General features: G+C 42.5%; 1 protein-coding gene across 14 annotated transcripts in view; it reads right to left on the bottom strand.

The window, feature by feature from the left end:
- Window positions 1-17959, bottom strand: part of GRAMD1B (GRAM domain containing 1B) — a 227559-nt gene that overhangs the window by 168903 nt on the left and 40697 nt on the right. For 3 of the 14 annotated variants that reach the window (XM_070625098.1, XM_070625094.1, XM_070625116.1), the window contains exon 1: window positions 16075-16337. The exons of 4 other annotated variants lie outside the window; for them this stretch is intronic. The gene's annotated coding sequence lies outside the window, so the exon portion shown is untranslated. Of the gene's footprint in view, window positions 1-16074; window positions 16535-17959 lie in introns of those variants that run through there. 7 more of the 14 variants (XM_070625118.1, XM_070625121.1, XM_070625101.1 and 4 more) reach the window with 7 other exon arrangements.

The following is a 17959-nucleotide window of genomic DNA, read 5'->3' as shown; positions in this document are numbered from 1 at the left end:
GGAAGAGATAAGTCAAGGCACATGGAAGGAATGATAGGAGATGAGGGTGGAGAGGCAAGAAGGTCAGATTCTGGTGAGTGTTGAGAGTTTAGATTTTATCCTTTAGACAAAGGGATGCTATTCAAGTGTTGTGGGTTTTTTTACATTATCGACCTGTATTTGAGGAACATCCATTCTAGTGACAGTGTGAAATATGTATTGGAGAAGCAAAAGATGGGACACATAGAGACCAATTCAGAGACTATTATTCAACCAGTCCATATTTTTGAAATATTGACTATATGCATGGGAAATAGTTCAGATCAAACATGAAGAAAATCTGAAATAGGGCAGGAGAAAAATGTGGAATGAGAGGAGGTGGCCAAGGAAAAGAAAAGCCCTATGAAGATTTATTCAGAGATGTAGATTGGGAAAAAACTAAGAATGAGGGATGATTTAGAAGTCAACGGAGGAAAGGAGCCAACATTTATTGAGTGACTACCACAAGCCAGGCACTGGGCTAAGTGCTTCATGCACAAAACCCCAATTGACTGTCCCAACTGCCCTGGAAAATAGGTATCAAAAGCTCCATTTTAGGACGATGAAAGATTTTTTAAAAGGTCACTTGCCCAAGTTCACACAGCTAGCAAGTGGAAGATGAGCACACATTTAAACTAAGGTCCCTTCACTTTAAAACTCATGCTTTTGCAATTATACCACATTTCAAAAAGATAAACAATGCCAAATACTGCAATGAAGTCAGGCAGGAGGAAGACTGAGATAATTTCATTAGATTTTGTAGTCAGGTCACTGATGACCTCTGAGAGAACAATTGCAGTGGTGTGGCAAGAGAAGAAAATGCTTTTCAGGAATCGTCCATTTGCCTCTACCCTGGCTGCACTCTGCCCCTCGAGCTGTCCCCAGTGGCAAGTGCCAGTACGATCCCCCCACCCCTCTCTAGGAACCTAGACTCTGGACCACTGCCCTCACAGTTTGCCTCAATTCAGTGACTGCACGGTATTTTAAATACCCTGAAATTGCTATTTGGGGATTGGTTACGCAGAGTAACCACTAAAGTCTTTAACTCTTTAACTTATTGCTAGAAGTTAAAGAGTAAAAAGGGGATGAATAGATGGAAGCTGCAAGATTAGACTGCCCTTTCCAGAAATTGGGCAGTGAAAGGAATGACAGACATCTATTCATTCTCAAATAGTTACTGAGCATCTGTCATGTGTTAAACACTCTTCTAGGACCTGGTATTAGATTGTGAAAAGTAATGTGTGTGTGTTGTGTTGTGTGTGCGTGCGTGTGTGAGAGAAAAAGAGATTTAGCGGGTAGGGATAAGGAGGGTTTTTTTCCTTTTAATTTACATGTGTGTGTGTTTTATTGTTGGTAGATGTTATGTTTCAGAGGAACAAAACGTGACTGTATGATTATGCCATTTAAATGGAGTTCTGCCTATCTCTGCTAAGAAAATTGAAGCTTGGTGGTGTACCTGGTAATCTAGCAAATCAATCAAAAAGTATGTAATATTCCCAGACTCTAAGCACACCTTAATACTGGGTACTTGAAGCGTCTCTGAAAAGATTTTGTACAATTGTTCATTTATTCCTAAAAATAATTTTTGAATGCCTATCAAAGATGACCCTGGCCTTCAGCTGCTTCAAATCTGGGGGCGGGGAGAGGAGAGCAGAAAACCAATCCAAGAACTACAATTTGGTAAGAAAATCCACTTCAACACAAGCATATACCAAATGCAGTGTGAGCCCAGAGAGAGATCTTCAGCCAGAGAGAACTTCATGGAGGAGACAGTACCTACCCAAGGTTGAAGGTTAGCAGACGAGTTTTCTGGGTAGACCAAGGGGGGCATGCTTCCAGGCAGAGGGATCGCATGTGTAAAGGCAGTGAGGTGTAAAAGAGACCATGGTCTATTCTTAGAATTACAAACAGAACAGCCTAGCTGGATCCTAATGTTCAGTTGGGTGAGGGATGAGGGCAAGAGATGATATCTACTATAAGTCTTCCTTCGTTCACCCATTCAACATGCATTTATTGAGCATACTATGTTCCAGGTGCTGGAAAACAGGGATGCACAAGTGCAAGTCTGTGCCCTGGAGGAGTTTACATACTGGTGGCCACAAAATTCCAGAATGATGGACCAGATTTCGAAGATCTGACCCAACCATCACTTTATCTCCAGTGGTTCATTCTCTTTTAGAGATGAGAAAACGGAGGCACGGGGAGGGTAGAGATTTTACTAAAATCCCACATCAAAAAGGTGAGGCTTCATGGATGAGAAAGGGCTTTGCAGGCAAAGAGCAAGAGTCAAAGCAGCTTTGGAAGCTTAACTCACCCAAAGAGAAGGGCACCAAAGCTCTAGGAAATGATGCCTTTCAAGTGCTAAAGCAACCATATAAAGCTTTTATTTCTGACAGGAACTCTGGCCATTCCAGCTCTCCCAACCAGAAAAGTAACCGCCTTTCACAGACAAGCAAACCAGGATCCAGAGAAGTACAGATGTTTGAGCAGTGCGCTCCAAATTGCTTCCAGGGTTGAGCAGAACAGTGGTAACTTATTGCCCTGAGATATAGTGCTGAAACTGTGAAAAGTGCCTAGTTTGTTCTGATGGAATACAACAACATGTTGGTCAAGCACCAGGGGGATATCAGCCTTTACATACAATTTCAAACAAAAAAAAAATGGAATTGTTTTCTTACGACCCAGGAAGGACCTGAAGAACACTGAGCTCAGTGGAGGATTTTCAGGGGCAGGCCCTGTAATCCAGCTCCAGACAACCATTCCCACTGCACCCTGAGTTATTTATCTTCCTGCAAGGAAGGCACTTGGAGGGAGTAATTGTAAATAATTCATTCCTGGAAAATTCTGCATTAAGCTTGAGCTCTTACCTCAATGAAAGTCACTCTGTTGGATATCCCTACTTTTCAGGAATCGTCCATTTGCCTCTGTCCTGACTGCACTCTGCCCCTCGAGCTGTCCCCAGTGGCAAGTGGCGGTGCGATCCCCCCAGCCCTCTCTAGGAGCCTAGACTCTGGACCACCGCCCTCACAGTTTGCCTCAATTCAGTGACTGCACAGTATTTTAAATACCCTGAAATTGCGATTTGGGGATTGGTTATGTGGAGTAACCACTAAAGTCTCTCTTGTAGTTCTGAGTCTATGAACTGGAAAAGTCTACTTTACTTTAAGCAAGCCCCATGTATGAAAATACAGATTTAAAAAATGTATGAGTTGGAATAATCATTCATATAATACAAATCATTTGTTTTACAAAAAGGATTCACTAAAATAGATTGTTTCTATGAACATTTTTATTCAATTAATCAACCGAATAAGGCACACTCTGTGAGGAAGCCACCTGCTGTATAACTTGAGTGTTCTCAAATAAACATGAAACATGTCACTGAACATAGAGTGACCTTGTTTCTCTGTGTTTCCAGGAAAAGAAAGAGTTCCATTTTCCATACCCTCAACCGCTCCCAGGATGTAAGCTTGTACTTTTTTTCTTTCTTTCTTTCTTTCTTTTTTGGTGAGGAAGATTGGCCCTGAGCGAATACCTGTTGCCAATCTTCCTCTATTTTTTTCTATGTGGGACACCACCACAGCATGATTTGATGAGCAGTGTATATAGGTCCACACCTGGGATCCGGACCCATGGACCCCAGGCTACCAAAGCAGAGTGCACAAACTTAAACACTACACCACCGGGCCGGCCCCTGTAAGGTGGTACTTTTGTAAAACATAGTAACTCTGTCTGACAGTTGGAAAATTTTATGAGCGAGAGACCTTCCTTAGGTGATAGGATCTAGGCCTAGGAGAGACATTAGATGTTTAGTCCAACACCCATCCTTCCTCCACCTGTCCCACCCAGGTTCACAGATGAGAAACTGAGGCACTGGCAAGATAAATCATGTCCAAAGTCATAAGGCTGGAATTGAAACTGCTTTCTGTAAATCAAACATCTTTGGGTCAAATTCTACCTTAATTATTTCCAGTATTATTTTGCAGGTAGTATTTTGACCTCAAAGAGTAATTTAAAAAAAAAACAAATTGCATTCCGGAGTCCACTCACTGTGCTTTTGTCTGCACAGTCTGTGTGCATCTAATTCCCTCATAAGCCCACACAGAGCGGGAAGTTAATCAAACATAAACACCTCGCTAGAACTAATCCCAACATGTCAACATTTAGATTTGCACAAAAGATATAACAGAACGGTTACCTGCTTTTGGAAACATCTTTTTGCTTTACACAAACAGAATTCCTTTATGTGGGAAATTCCCCTAATGCCTTTTAAATATTACTTGATTTATATACGACTTTGCAACAACAATACTTAATAAAAGTGTGTCTGTAAATAATCAGCTTCGCTGCTCTTACCCTTTCAGTTCAAAGCAAATACGTGACAACAAGGACTTGAACCAAATGAAAAATCTGCTTTAGTCGGGCACGGATTAGAAACGTTCCAATGTCCTAAAAATTTTCAGATTAACCTAGGAATTCTTGAGCCAAGCACTGTATTTTCCCACTTAAGCCACGTAAAAATCCCATGAGGTAGTGTCATTTTTCTCATTTTAGAGATGAGGAAACTGAGGCCCAGAGAGATTAAGAACTTTAGGTGTCAAGATGTGATCCAAACCCAAGTATTCTGACTCCAAACCCAGTGTTTTCTCCATTCCCCTGTTTTACTCCATTTGAAGTTCCTATAAAATATATTTTTTCATCTACTATTCAAACTGCTTCTCTCTGTCGCTCTTTGTGAAGGCTTTTATTTGATTTGCAACTTGGTAAACAAATTAATATTTGAGATTGCGATTCTGCAAAGTAACACACTTTGTTTCCTTGTTTATTCAGTCAGTTTCTATTTGTTCCCTAAACTAAACATACCGTAGCATTAATACCAATTTCCTTGGGAGTTCCTACTAAATTCTAAATATTTTAAAAAGAAATGCCATCCCAAATATTTAGCAAAACTCACTGGCTAGAAATACTTGCAAGGAATACTTTTTATGGCATGCTCAGGCCACGGATGCAGTTTCTCTTTTGCAACTAATAATGTCAGTACAACGCTAATTCCTAATTTGTACCCAAGTGTCTCTAGTACCTCTTACCTGTTAAGAAGTCACCCTGTAGGTCTGGGGTGAGTCAGCAGGGCTGTGCAAGTGCTGGTGCCTGGAGGCTCCTATTACTGAGGACTGCCCACACAGTGCTCCAAGCTGGGCCTGCCCAGAGGAGGAGACCACTGGCCTCTTACTGACAGGGCAGCCCGAGGCTCCACTAATTTAGTTTGCTTAAAATGAGGCTTGCCATCGCCTGCTGAAATGGTAGCTTAATAAATGCTAAAAGACTTTTAAAAGTAGTTTCTCTGTGGTCTTCAGGTTCTAATTTAGCTTCCAAAGGTAGATCTAATGTGTTTTCAAGACGTAGTAAGGCTTAAATCTCACCAGCCAGAGCAAAGTCTCCGTTCTTGAAGGCTTGCTCACATGATCACATTCTGTGCAAGTTCGTGTTTGCATCCTCGGACCTTGGAACCAGGACATTAGACTCCATCGCCACCATAAGAAAATCTCCCCAGCTTAACTCAAAGAACAACCCGTCAGCACTTATTGGACCCACTGTCCTTCAGGCAGATCCGCACTATGATACTGAAAATCTGGGTTACCATCCTGCCTCTTTCTCCCTCACCCTTCTCTTCCCTTCTCTCTTTGTCTCTCTGTCTCTGTCTCCATCTCTCTCTCTCTCTCTGCCACACACATACACACACAATATTCTTAGAGATCCCCCAACTTCTTTCAGTGACCAGACACTGTTAATCCAAAAATAACCAGTGAGTTCCCCGTCAATGCAGGTGTTCAAGCAGAGACTGAATCTGTTGGGGACATCCTCACATTGAGGTTGAGATGAGATGACCTCAGAAGGCACCTTCAGGCCTAAGGGTCTATGGTATTCCACAGGTTCCGAGGTTCCGTAGCAAGCCCACCCGTATTCTTGCTCTTCTAATTGTCTTTTTATGACTTCTCTTTCTTTTCTCCTTTAAAAATGTCCTCCTTATCTACTTAAATCAATCCTTCCTAGTATAAAAAACACCTTGGAGTAGGGGCTGGCCTTGTGGTCTAGTGGTTAAGTTTGGCATGCTCTGCTTCTGCGGCCCAGGTTCATGGGTTCAGATGCAGGGCGTGGACCTACCCTGCTCATCAGCCATGCTATGGCAGTGACTCACCTACAAAATAGAGGAAGACTGGCACAGATGTTAGCTCAGGGCTTTAATCTTCCTCAAGCAAAAAAAAAAAAAAAAACCCTTGAAGCAGTTTACCCATACCACTTTTCAACAAATCCTTTTCTACCTTGTACCACAATTATTAATGTGCATTTTCCATCTCCCCTCGGACTGCCACGGCCATCAAGGCAAGATTTATGTCCCATTCATCTTTGTTATCCTGTTACCGAGCTCACTGCCCCACCCAGTGTATATGCTCAGTAAACATATGTGAATGAAGAAATGATGGGTGGGGGAGCGTTGAGTGAAGACGGGTCAGGAGGTCTGAAGAGACGCCCCATGCAATTCGTTTTCCAGCGTCAAACTCTATGCAGTTTGCTCCTCCACTGCAAAGCCCTTCTGCAGAGCAAAGACTGAAGAACACCCCGTGTCTCAGCCCTGCAGTACCCCTAGGGACAGCTCTGACTGCGGTCATAACTTCCCTTGGATTATCACATCACACTCAGCCTACATCACATAAGAGGTCTCAGGAGAACTCACCTGGGACTATAATGCTCTTTGCCCAGAACAGTCATTCCTGGTTAACTAAAAGCTCAGGTTTCTTAGATAAGGGTGTTTGGACTATGGATCCTTGGGGAGCAATTAAAGGAAGGAACAAGAATGCATTTGGAAACAGCAGCTTATCTATGAACTCTTAAGAAAACACCTTAGGGGCCAGCCCAGTGGCACAACGGTTAAGTTCACAAGTTCTGCTCTACGACCCCCGACACTCTGAATTAGAGTTTAATCAATTCTCTTTCTGGTATTCCGTGAGGGCCTCAGCCTAACCATTCCTGCGAGAAGGGATTTTATCCTACTCTCTTCCAAAGATCTCCAGATAGGCCAATCTCCCAAACTTCCCCTCAGGAACCCCAGCCCCTCTTGAGTTCTGGTGCTGCCCACAATCCAGAAAATAACCATCCTCTTCCATAGTCTCCTGTCCAAAGGATGTCTGCCAATGCTTATGATAAGGCCAACATTAAGCCATAATTTAATTCCCCCTAAATGTCTGTTCATTCTGTTTCAGTTTCAAAGCAGAAAAATACCTTAGAGGAAGCCAGCCCCCACACTGTACAGAGAAGGAACCAGGCTCAGGAAGTGCCTATCCGTGGCTGCCTTTGTTAGCTTGTTTGCTGTGATACAAAATGAAGCTGATCCATTAATCATGGAAGAGCTGAATCCAGAAACATATTACCATGCACTTTTAAAAAAATAAACATTATTTTAAGAAGAGTTTTAGATTTACAGAAGTTACCACATTCTTCTAAACGCTAAACTACTTCATCCTTCCTGTTACTGTTTTACTAATAGTGCCCTCTCACGTCCTACCTCAGGACTACAGCACATTGTCAAAATAATCTGTTTTCCATTTTATTGGCACTAAGTACTTATATGGGTGAGTGTTTGGCCCAGGTTCCAGGAACAATATGCTTGTTTTCTGAGGGGAAATGTTACAAAGAACAACTTACCTACACAGCTTCTGTGCTGATGTTAGGAAGAGAATTTTCTTTAAATTAGCCTAATATCCAAATACAATCACAGTAAGGCTAGCTAATATTTACTACATGCTTACATGAATCAGGCATGATCTCAATTAATCCTCAAATCAACCCAATGAGTGAGTTGTTATCCTCATTTTCAAATGAGAAAACAGGAGGCTTGGAAGGGTCGTCTAAAAACACACAGCTACGCAGCAGCTGCACTGGGGTTCAACCTGCACAATCTCAAGCCAGAGCTTGTGATCTCCCACGTTAGCCTGGTCTTTCCCGTGGTGTGGAATGATCTCAGTCTTTACTGTCAGCATCTTGGTCCTATGTTGGTACCTGATTTGCTAACTCATTCATACACCTATACTACACAATTGTTGCGTATGCCTTGTACAAAACACCATATGAATTCTTAATATCCATCACATGACCTGTTTCAGATAAACATATGTATGGTATGTGCAGATACATATCCCGGACATATGAATTCCCAAAGCTGGCAGGCATATTTGCACATCCTTGACATTTACAGCACACTTTCCAATTATATTAAGCTTATAATACTCATTTATTTCCTTACTTATGGGAGACAGTATGACCTAGCAATTAAGTGCAAGGGTTCTGGAATCAGAACGTCTGAGTTCAAATTCTGGATTCACCATTTATCAACAACTTCGTTAATCCCTCAGTGCCTCGGTTAACCCTTGTGAAAAATCAGATTGACAACCATAGTGCCTATGTCATGGGCTTGTTCTGAGAGATAAACGAGGTAACACACGTAAAGCACTTAGCACAGCCCCTAGCACTTAGTAAACGTTAAGAAAAGTTCATGGTTGTCTTATTTTTATGTCAGCAATCTGTGTGTATGAGCATCGCATATTCATCACTAACGTAATAACGTACATCGGGCAGCGCGGGATGTCTGGTCACACAGACACATCATACACACGCCACACAGCACTATGAAAATCCACTTTACCCAGCGCCACACAGGTCGCACACAGGAAATCCATTTTTATCATTTCAGTAGCTTCCCCCTCACAAAAAGAGAGATGGATAAAGACTGAGGTCAACCTAATAGCTTAAAATACAGGTTTATTTATTTTAAGCCCTGTGGAGAAGGGGGCAGGTTGAAAATAGTGGCAATATCATGATCATTATTGTTATCATTATTATTATCACTCGTATGAATAGAACTCTCAAGCCTCTCGCATTTCTGTACTTGCCTTTTCTAAGGGAACTAGAACATGCTTCATTGCCTCCTTACAATAGGGGTGGTTTTGCCATTCAATTATCATCTCCATCACACTCCACAGACGTTAAAAGATGGCATTTGGGTCTTCTAGTCAAGCGGGGATCTTTCTATCCCTTTTATTACAGGAGAAGCAACTGGTAAAGCTGATGCAATGTACTGTAACTAATGCCTTGGAAATGCCCAAAGCACCAACCCTAATCCACTTTGAAGACGAACTGTATTCAGAATGCTAGGTTTTATATTAAGCTATATATTATAGTAAAATCAGCTGCAGGGGAAAAATCCTCTTTGAGCCAGAGCTAAACCGTTTTTATTTATTTCTAATACTTGCAAGAGCCTGGTGCAAGAGAAAAAACTCCAAACGAACCTCAATAATAAGATACCAACTTAACCCTTGTCCGAACCACAGCAAGGGTGGCTGCATGGGTTTTGCACAAAGGCTATGTATGTGTGCATGATATTAGAACCCTCATGGACACCATAGGACCAAAAAGTAACAGGGCCTATTTTAATAGGAGATACTAAAAGCAAGCCTGAAAGACACTATTTTACCAAGGAAGCATCACAGCAAAAGTGAATGACTAAACAGTAACTAACAAGAAAGGGACCTCCTAAGCAGGCATGCTCTGTGGCTCTTCAGAGAGGAACCAGCAGAGAGGAACCCCATGTTTTCTCTCTGATCCCTTCCCACATGCTTGATGGAACATTAAACTCATCCCTGATCAAAAGAAAAAAACAGGATGTGCAAATGGTCCCTGAGTTCTTGTGGAAGTTTCCAATGCCCACCTCCCCCATAATTACATTTCCTGATGTTTGCTGATCAATTCTTTATTCCAGACTTGTTACCCCAGCACTGGCATTAATGCAATGAAGGAAATGCAGGACATCTCAAAGCAGAGTGCCCTGTATCTCTTATTTTGATAGAATATGCTTTGCTACGTTTCTCAAAGGGGTGAAGGGAATGAAAAGAGGGTGATCATAAATAAAAAAGGAAGTATAATTTCTCTCCATTGCTAGTTTGGAAAGGCAGGAAATCACCTGTGCCCCACCTTCGAGTAAGGGTGAGAGCCCAGGACTAGGTGAACTCAGGGCAGACTGTGCTGTAATCCATGCTCATTCCAGGCAGGGGATATTCAAGCTCAAGATGGATTCAGTATACTTATAAGGTAATGAAGAGAGTGGATGTGGCTCTGTATGTTTCTTAGCTTAAAAAATGAAGTCAGACAAAGTTATGGAGAAAACAGTATACTCAGGGAGTGGAGTTTATACAACAGCACAAGCTTCTGGAACGCAACATGAAAAAATGTAGTTAGAGCCACAAGCTAGTAACACCTTTTGACCTTACACTCCTGTCCCTAAGAGTTTTGCGGTTTAGAGGGATAGGGGTTTGGGCATTAGGCAGACCTGAGTACTGTAGAAATCCTGGCTCTGTATTCACTGGCTGTGTAACTTAGCCAAGCTACTTACTTCTCTAGGCTCCAGTTTCTTTCTGTACAAAGAGGAAAAATAATACACACTTCGCGGGTTGTGAAAATTAAGTGATACACACTACAAGTAAAGTGCTCAGCACAAACGAGGCACTCAACCAACTGCTTTAGGTTTTGTTCTTTTTTAAAAAAAAGTAATAATAATTATTTCTTATGCAAGAAAGAATGCTTATTTAACAGTGAAAGGTTGGCAAAACCAAAATATCATATGACAGAATGACTAAGGAAATCATGGTATTTCCACTCAAAGGAGAAATGCAACTATTTAAAAATATAAACACACATCTGCTATATATTTAAATAATTTATGGTTATTTTTGTATACATTTGCTGGAAGTGGAATGATATTGCACACGTACTAAAATTACAACATTGTGTGTGTGTGTCATTTTCTATGTTGTACCAGGAGGTATCATTACAGACTTCATTTGCTCATAATAATTGATTGTTTTTAGATAATAAAATATTTTAACCTAAAAAGATGTCAAAATTAAATTCATTCCTTAATTTACAATGGAAAAATTAGGGATGTGCAAATGGTCCCTAGGTATTTTTCAATCTCTGGGGAAATATGACCTAAGCCAGTAAAACCAAGCCCATACTTGCCACGTCAAGCCTAAATAGCCGCAGATCAGTTGAAGAGCTGATGGTATAATTTCTAGAGATCTGCTTACTGGGATTGCTAAAAGAAAACCATCATCTTCCTTGTTTATTTAATTATTAGGTGTCTGTTGCAGATATGTGTCACACCTGCTGTGTGCCAGGCACCATGCTAGACGATAAGCCTGCAAGTATCCTGCCCTTGATGAGCACATGACCTACGAATAAAGATACACTATTCAAGTATTTAAACATAAGGCTGTGGCAAGTGCCACAGGAGGTACACAAGGCACTTTAGGGTTTGCATCTGTTATCTCAATAAACCATAGGTAAGCATGAAGACAGAGAGGTGTCTTATAGGTAATAAAACTTAAACCCTGTCTAGAAGCCACTCAGCAATTAAGTGGGAGAGCAAGGGAACCTGAACTCTCATGTCTTTTGTTTTTTTTGAGGAAGGTTAGCCCTGAGCTAACATCTGTGACCAATCCTCCTCTTTTTGCTGAGGAAGACTGGCCCTGAACTAACATCCGTGCCCATCTTCCTCTATGTTACATGTGGGACACCTGCCACAGCATGGCTTGACAAGTGGTGCATAGGTCCACACTCGGAATCTGAACCAGCAAACCCTGGGCTGCCGGGGTAGAATGTGCAAAGTTAACTACTGCGCCACCGGACTGGTCCTAAACTCACATGTTCTGATGACACGTTCTCTGATTTCTTCACTCCATCAGAGCTTCTCCCTACATAAAGTGATCTGGAAGTTCTCTTTGCCAGCATCTTCTTTTTAGGGCTTCCTCATCCTTCCTCAGACCCTGAGTAAGCATGTAATGTTCCAGCTCTCAAGAACAGGAATGGCCACACTGCTTTTAAGGGATGTGGGATGCCCTTGCCACTGACAGTTGGAACAGGGACTAGCAGCATGGGAGTTCTTGTATCAGGAGAGAACTGGGGACTCTGGCGGCCTGAATCCCTGGAAGATTCACATAAAGAGCATCTAAGGCACATCTGGGCGCAGCTGACCTTGCTCTAAAATATTTGTTTCTGCTCTGTCTCAGTGGGAGGTTGGCACAAAGAGGTCTTCTCCTTAGCCCCTTATCTTCTTCCTTTCTACCCCATCCTGACTCTATCCCTCCTCTTTTCCTCCTCCATTTCTTCCCTTTCTTCTTGCCTCGATAAGGTTCCACCCTCCTCCCTTTTCTCCATGTTTTCTTCTGCTTCTATACACTCCTTTTTCCTTGTTCCCAAAGCTTCCGTCCCTCGAGTCTTGCAAGTCTGGTCCCTGACCTCATAATCACAACCCTCTTACCTCGGCCTGCCCACTGGCCTCCCTGAGCTCATTAAAACCAAAGACGTCCAGTGGGGAGTGGAAGAGGGAAAGGTGGAAATGGAGAATCCATTTCTAAACTCTGATCTTGTGACTCAATAATTCTAACCCCACTACAGTTTGAGACTAACTGGAACTGGGTGAGGGCACGTCACCACCTGTTATTGACCACTAACAGAAAGTGAAGAGAGCACTGCCTTTGGAGCAAGAAGACTGTAAATGTCCTCAAGCCTTTTGGCTTTGTTGTTTATTTGTTTTAGGTTTTGTTGTTGTTAGCTTGTTCTTTGTGAACTATATTTTCAGGCACCTAAGTCACCAACTTTGAAAGTAGATATGAAGCCTATTTCTCACAGGTACATGTTGACAGGAAGCCGCATTAGCTGCAGGCAAAGGTCCTTGAGTTTCAAGGCAGCATGTCTCCTCCTTCTGCCAGTGGGTAATTAAGCCTCGGATAGTAACTCAACACCGGGAGGCCTGGACAGTGGCGTATTTTAAAAACCAAAGACAAATAAACAGTTGACAATAGTGATCTCATTCTCAGAAACTCCTGTCTAGGTGTCAGGGCAGGCAAGGGCAGGCAACCCAGATAAGACCAGAAGTGCCCCAGCTGAGAAATTAAATGTTCAGCAGTGTCAAGGGAGGAGAATGGGGAATTTCAGAAATCAGATGAGACAACCGGGACACAGCTACCAAAATAAAAACCACACCTGTGAAGCCCTTTGTAATTCAAACCCTTCTACACATATAAACCATCTGATTTTTACCACACCTCAGTAAGGGAAGTAAAATAGGTATCAAATTGCTTTATAGATGAGAGAAGAGGATCAGAGAAATTATATGATTTGCATGAGTCCCATAGTAAGAAGCAAAGGCAGGATTTCCAGCCAGGTGCGCCCTTTCCAAATTACTATAATTACTGAGAGTGCTTGCTAGTAGTTCTGTGGTAAGACGACGACAGTGCTGGGAAGCCAGGTCTACTTAATTCCAGTTCAAAGGTCTTTTTACTACCTAAAAATGCCTAGGTAACCAAATTCTGTAATCAAGTTTCTTTCTCTCTGGCTCTTGGCAAAGATTACTCTAATCAGAGCTGCCTTTGGGCAAATACCAGATAAAATTAAAAAGAGGACGAACACCTCAGACCTGATCCTGTCACTTCTAGTCTTCTGAAACAATAAATACGGCACTTTCTCTGGAGGTTATAGAAGCAGCGTTCTGCTTTCAGCTGCAGTGGGCTTTTGACTAAAGAGTACTTGTAGCCTTCAGAGAATCTAAAAATTGACAGGCTGGACCAGCGAGAGTGTTAGGAGGCAGGGTTATCATGCATGAATTCATGCTCCACAATGTAGAGATAGTCAAATCATTCTAGCAGATTCCCTGAACATCCCAGGTATTTCACTTAATTATAAATGCTCACTACCCATCAGTGCCTTAATGCATGGGTAGTCTTGCCAAACTTTTTCAATTTGCCCTATGGACAACACCCCCAGCTCAAAGGTTTGGAGTGGGAGGAGTGGGTCCCAGAATTCTTCCCTCATTCCATTCTATTTTCTTAGAAAGCAGCAAGCTTTCGTGAGTAGTGACTAACATGTCAGCCATTTACACACTCAACTCATTCAAGTTACTATGAAAAATAAAATAAAATCTGATCCCTGAGTTGGACAATTATTCACTTCTGGGTTCCAGTATTAGTTAACATAACCTAGACCCAGTGTCTACACAAAATAAGAGAGATGGCATGGGGAGCCGTAGCCATGCAAACAAATGAGTAGCTGTAAAGACATAATAAAGGTCTAGCGAAATCCCAGTTGGGTTTCAGCACTCGGGTAACGCCCCATAAGATCATTCTCTCTCACTTCACTTAGTTTTCTATTGGCGCCCTGGCCTTCTCCGGGAACAGCTAGGAAAACTTGGGTCCACAAAGACTCATGACTCCTGCAAGTTTACACGGCAAAGCACTGATTCCTGGCTTAGGACTCACAATGAGGCTGCATGGTCAACTCCAACTGTTGTTCCAAAGTTTAGCTATAGTACCAAAGGCATCAAAAGGCCACTTTTCTAAACTCCATTCACAGAGATCTACCTTCTCTTATTTGAAGTTGTGAAGATTATGAGGCTAACGCCTAGAGCCTTCACTTCACTATCAGAAAACAGCCTCATAACCTTGGATTCAGAACCACATGAGACCCCCTTGTGAGGAAGAAGCCATTTGCCTGTTGTCTGTGGAAAAACTGAGAACGTGAGCTCCTGGCGAGCAGAGGATTTGCTTTGATGAAGGCTGGGTTTGTAGAGTCTAGGCCAGTGCTTGGTACATGAGCGGCACCCAGTAGCTACCTGTTGAATCAGTGACTGGTCCAGCACGTTTAATTTGGGGAGATGAGGGAAATGAGCATCAGCCTATCAATTTGCTTATAGGCCTGGCATTCAGGGGCTCTGACTTGGCCCAAATTGCTTTGAAAAGGTCATTTTATCAACCCTGTTTAAAACTGCCAGCCTATAACTAGACAAAAATGGCAAAGCATCAGGAGGTGTGGAACAGCAAGTTCTTAATGCCCCCTAGTGGCCAGGAGGATTTCCAACGTCTCCACAGCACTCCCAATGCTTTTAATTCGAGCATTCTGGTAGGCAGGAACCTGCAGGTTTCATTTTACCCATCCCCTCCTCCAGAAAAGGGAGTCCTTGGCCTATCAGCCAGAAAGATGCCACCCCACTCCCGAAGTCCTCAAAAGAGGCTTCTCATCTCTAGACTGAGAACTGATGAAAATGTCAAGAAGCTGAAATTGAACCTTTCAAAGTGAATCGCCTTCCAGTGAATGCTCTGTGGTTTCAAGAGCTCCTAGAAAAAAAGATCATTCATGGAAAATAATAATTTCCAGTCTGGAACATTCAGATTTCTATCTATTTGGGATTATCAGGTCAGGTCACGTTTCTGAGCTTAAAAAACCTTCAGAAGCCCTTTCAAAACTTGTATTTCTAACATTCCATGATTACATTCCCACTTCACAGAAGAAGAAACTGAGGATCCAAACCAATTATTGAGAAAATGATAACTATTCTCTCGAGCCTACAGAAGGTTTTCAATTGTATTTTGCTTTGTTTGAAACGTGTGGTAAGTGAAAAAATGATAAACTGCTACAGAGATTTCTCAGATAAGCAGCACATGTGCAGGGTTTGTGGCGGTTTATCCCTCTTGTTGGCTCTCCAGCACCTAGAACAGTGTCTGACACATCAATACATATTGGGGAATGAATGAATGAAGCCTAAAGAGAAAGAGATGCTTTTTAATGGAAATTATTGCATATTGGAAAGGATGTCATCTGGTTCCTTGAGAACCTTTAAAAACAGGCTGTATTCTCATCTATCTTAAAAATTATAGAATTTGACAGCTGGAAGGAATATTAGAAATTATCAGCCTGATCTCAATTGGTTTCATTCATTCACTTCACAGATGAGGAAAATGAAGGTCAGAGAGGTTAAACAACTTCCTGTAGGTCACAGAGCAATTTCATGGAAGAGCCTACAATGAATCCAAGTCTTCACTCCTGATACTTTCCAAAAGAGCAATGATATTCAAAGATTTTGGCTGTGACTTACTGTGAGAAATACACTGTAACCCAGTAACACTCACTCACACACACACAACACTAAAAAGAGTTTCGTGAAACAACACTCACCTTCTCCATATAATGCACCGCGGTCTATTGTCTGTTCTATTTCATTTTTTATAATATTCTGATCACAACTCACTAAATTAATTTCACAACCTGAAACTTTAAAAGCATTCCACTATAGTATCTTGCCTTCTATATCCTCTCCTCTTGTATAAGGCTGACATCCTCCAGAATCTTCTGCAAGGAAGAGAATTAAAGTGACAGCTTCTTGGGACCTCTTGGCCCAAAGATCCCAGTTGGATGACTCAGTACAGACAGCATCTCCCACTGTCAAGTCCCATTTCACTTTGAAGAATGCAATCCACGCGACCTTCCTTTCCAGCCAGCGTAACCACATCAGTATCCTTCAGAACACAGACCAGGGCCATTGGCAGCAGCCTTGTCCTTGTCCTTGACTGGCCCTCTAACCCACAGTTTAGCAGGGATTTGCATCCTGACATAAAAGAGCACATCCTTATCTGTCACCAACCTCTCTCTGCTGCCGTCACTCTCCCCCTAGCCCAGGAGCCTGGGGCGGGGGTGGGAGGGGGGTGAGGTAGGGGGTGGGGAGGTGGACAGCAGCAGGATGAAGAGGAACAGGGAAGGGGGACACCAGGACAAGTAAGTGGGTCTGGGAAGGTCAGCAGCTACATAAGTAGGTGTGAACAGATAGACCGCTGAACAGTCTTGAAGAGCTGGGCAGTCCCTCTCTCTCTCTTTCTCTCTCATACACATACAGTTATAACATACTCTCCCTTATCCTAACCCTATTTGATCATTTTCTCCCCCATCTCTTCCCCTGACCACCTGTACCAACGACTCTCCCGTTCTCTCTATTTTGCTCAAGCTAAGCTAGTTAACAAGGTGAGGAGATGGTTTCTTAGCTATTTTCCTTCTAACTGACAGGCTGGGAACCTTCTACTCTGACTACTCATCTTCCTGCTGAGAATCAGCAAGAAGACAGGATTTGGCAGGGGAGATGCTTTGTGGCAGCCAGGGCCCATAGCAACCTGGGCACATTCCCACGACTCCCTGACTCCAGCCAGGATTTCCAGGGTTGGCAACTCACCCTCTCTCAGAAGCAGTGCACGAAGTGCAGGTTGTCCCCGTCCCTTCCCAATGAGTCTCAACCTGGCTGCAGGGCAGAGTGGGGAGGGCAATGGTCGGAAGGGAAGAGGGACAATGCTTCAAGCATTTATTGGCCATTTTGTTTCGGATATTCTCGGAGACAGCTTTTGAGCCCAGGGTTCTGGGTCTGGGGTTCTGCTCCTGAAAGCGGAAGATGAGAATGACCTGGGAGGCAGGAGAGCACTACCCTAGCTCTGCCGCCAATGTGCTGTGTGATGTTAGGTCAGTTACTTAATTTCTCTGGCTCTCAGTTACCCCTTTTATAAAATGAAAGATTATATTTAAAACACAACAAAAATTAACTGGTCACCTTCAGTACTTCAGGGAATGCATTCATTATTATCTTGAAAACTGGCCATAAAAGAAAAGAATCAAGCATTTACTCTTTTTTTTTCCTGTATTAACTACAACACTAGATAATCAAATAGTTGTGGAGGGGAAGCATCTCTTTTAAAAAGTATTCCAACAAATAAATGAAAAAGAAATGATGGAATATCAGCATTGTGCAACATCCAACGAATCGATGAATCTAGACATTGAGCACCAGTGGCTACTACCGTCACAAAAAGAGAGATAATCACACGTTATGTGCTTCCTGAGGAGAGCACACACCGCCACCACGATCTGGCCAAAAAGATCTCAGATTAAACCTATTTAGATCAAACTTCTGGGTCCAGCAGCCAATTTGCAGGAAATAAAAGAGGACAGAGAACATGTTGAACTGCATTACAAGTGTGCAAGCAGCAAAATCGAGACTGTGGGAAACTCTACAGGTCAAATG

Source organism: Equus przewalskii, chromosome 6 (assembly GCF_037783145.1).
Source record: "Equus przewalskii isolate Varuska chromosome 6, EquPr2, whole genome shotgun sequence".
NCBI lineage: Eukaryota > Metazoa > Chordata > Mammalia > Perissodactyla > Equidae > Equus > Equus przewalskii.
This window is presented reverse-complemented; position numbering and strand designations above follow the sequence as displayed.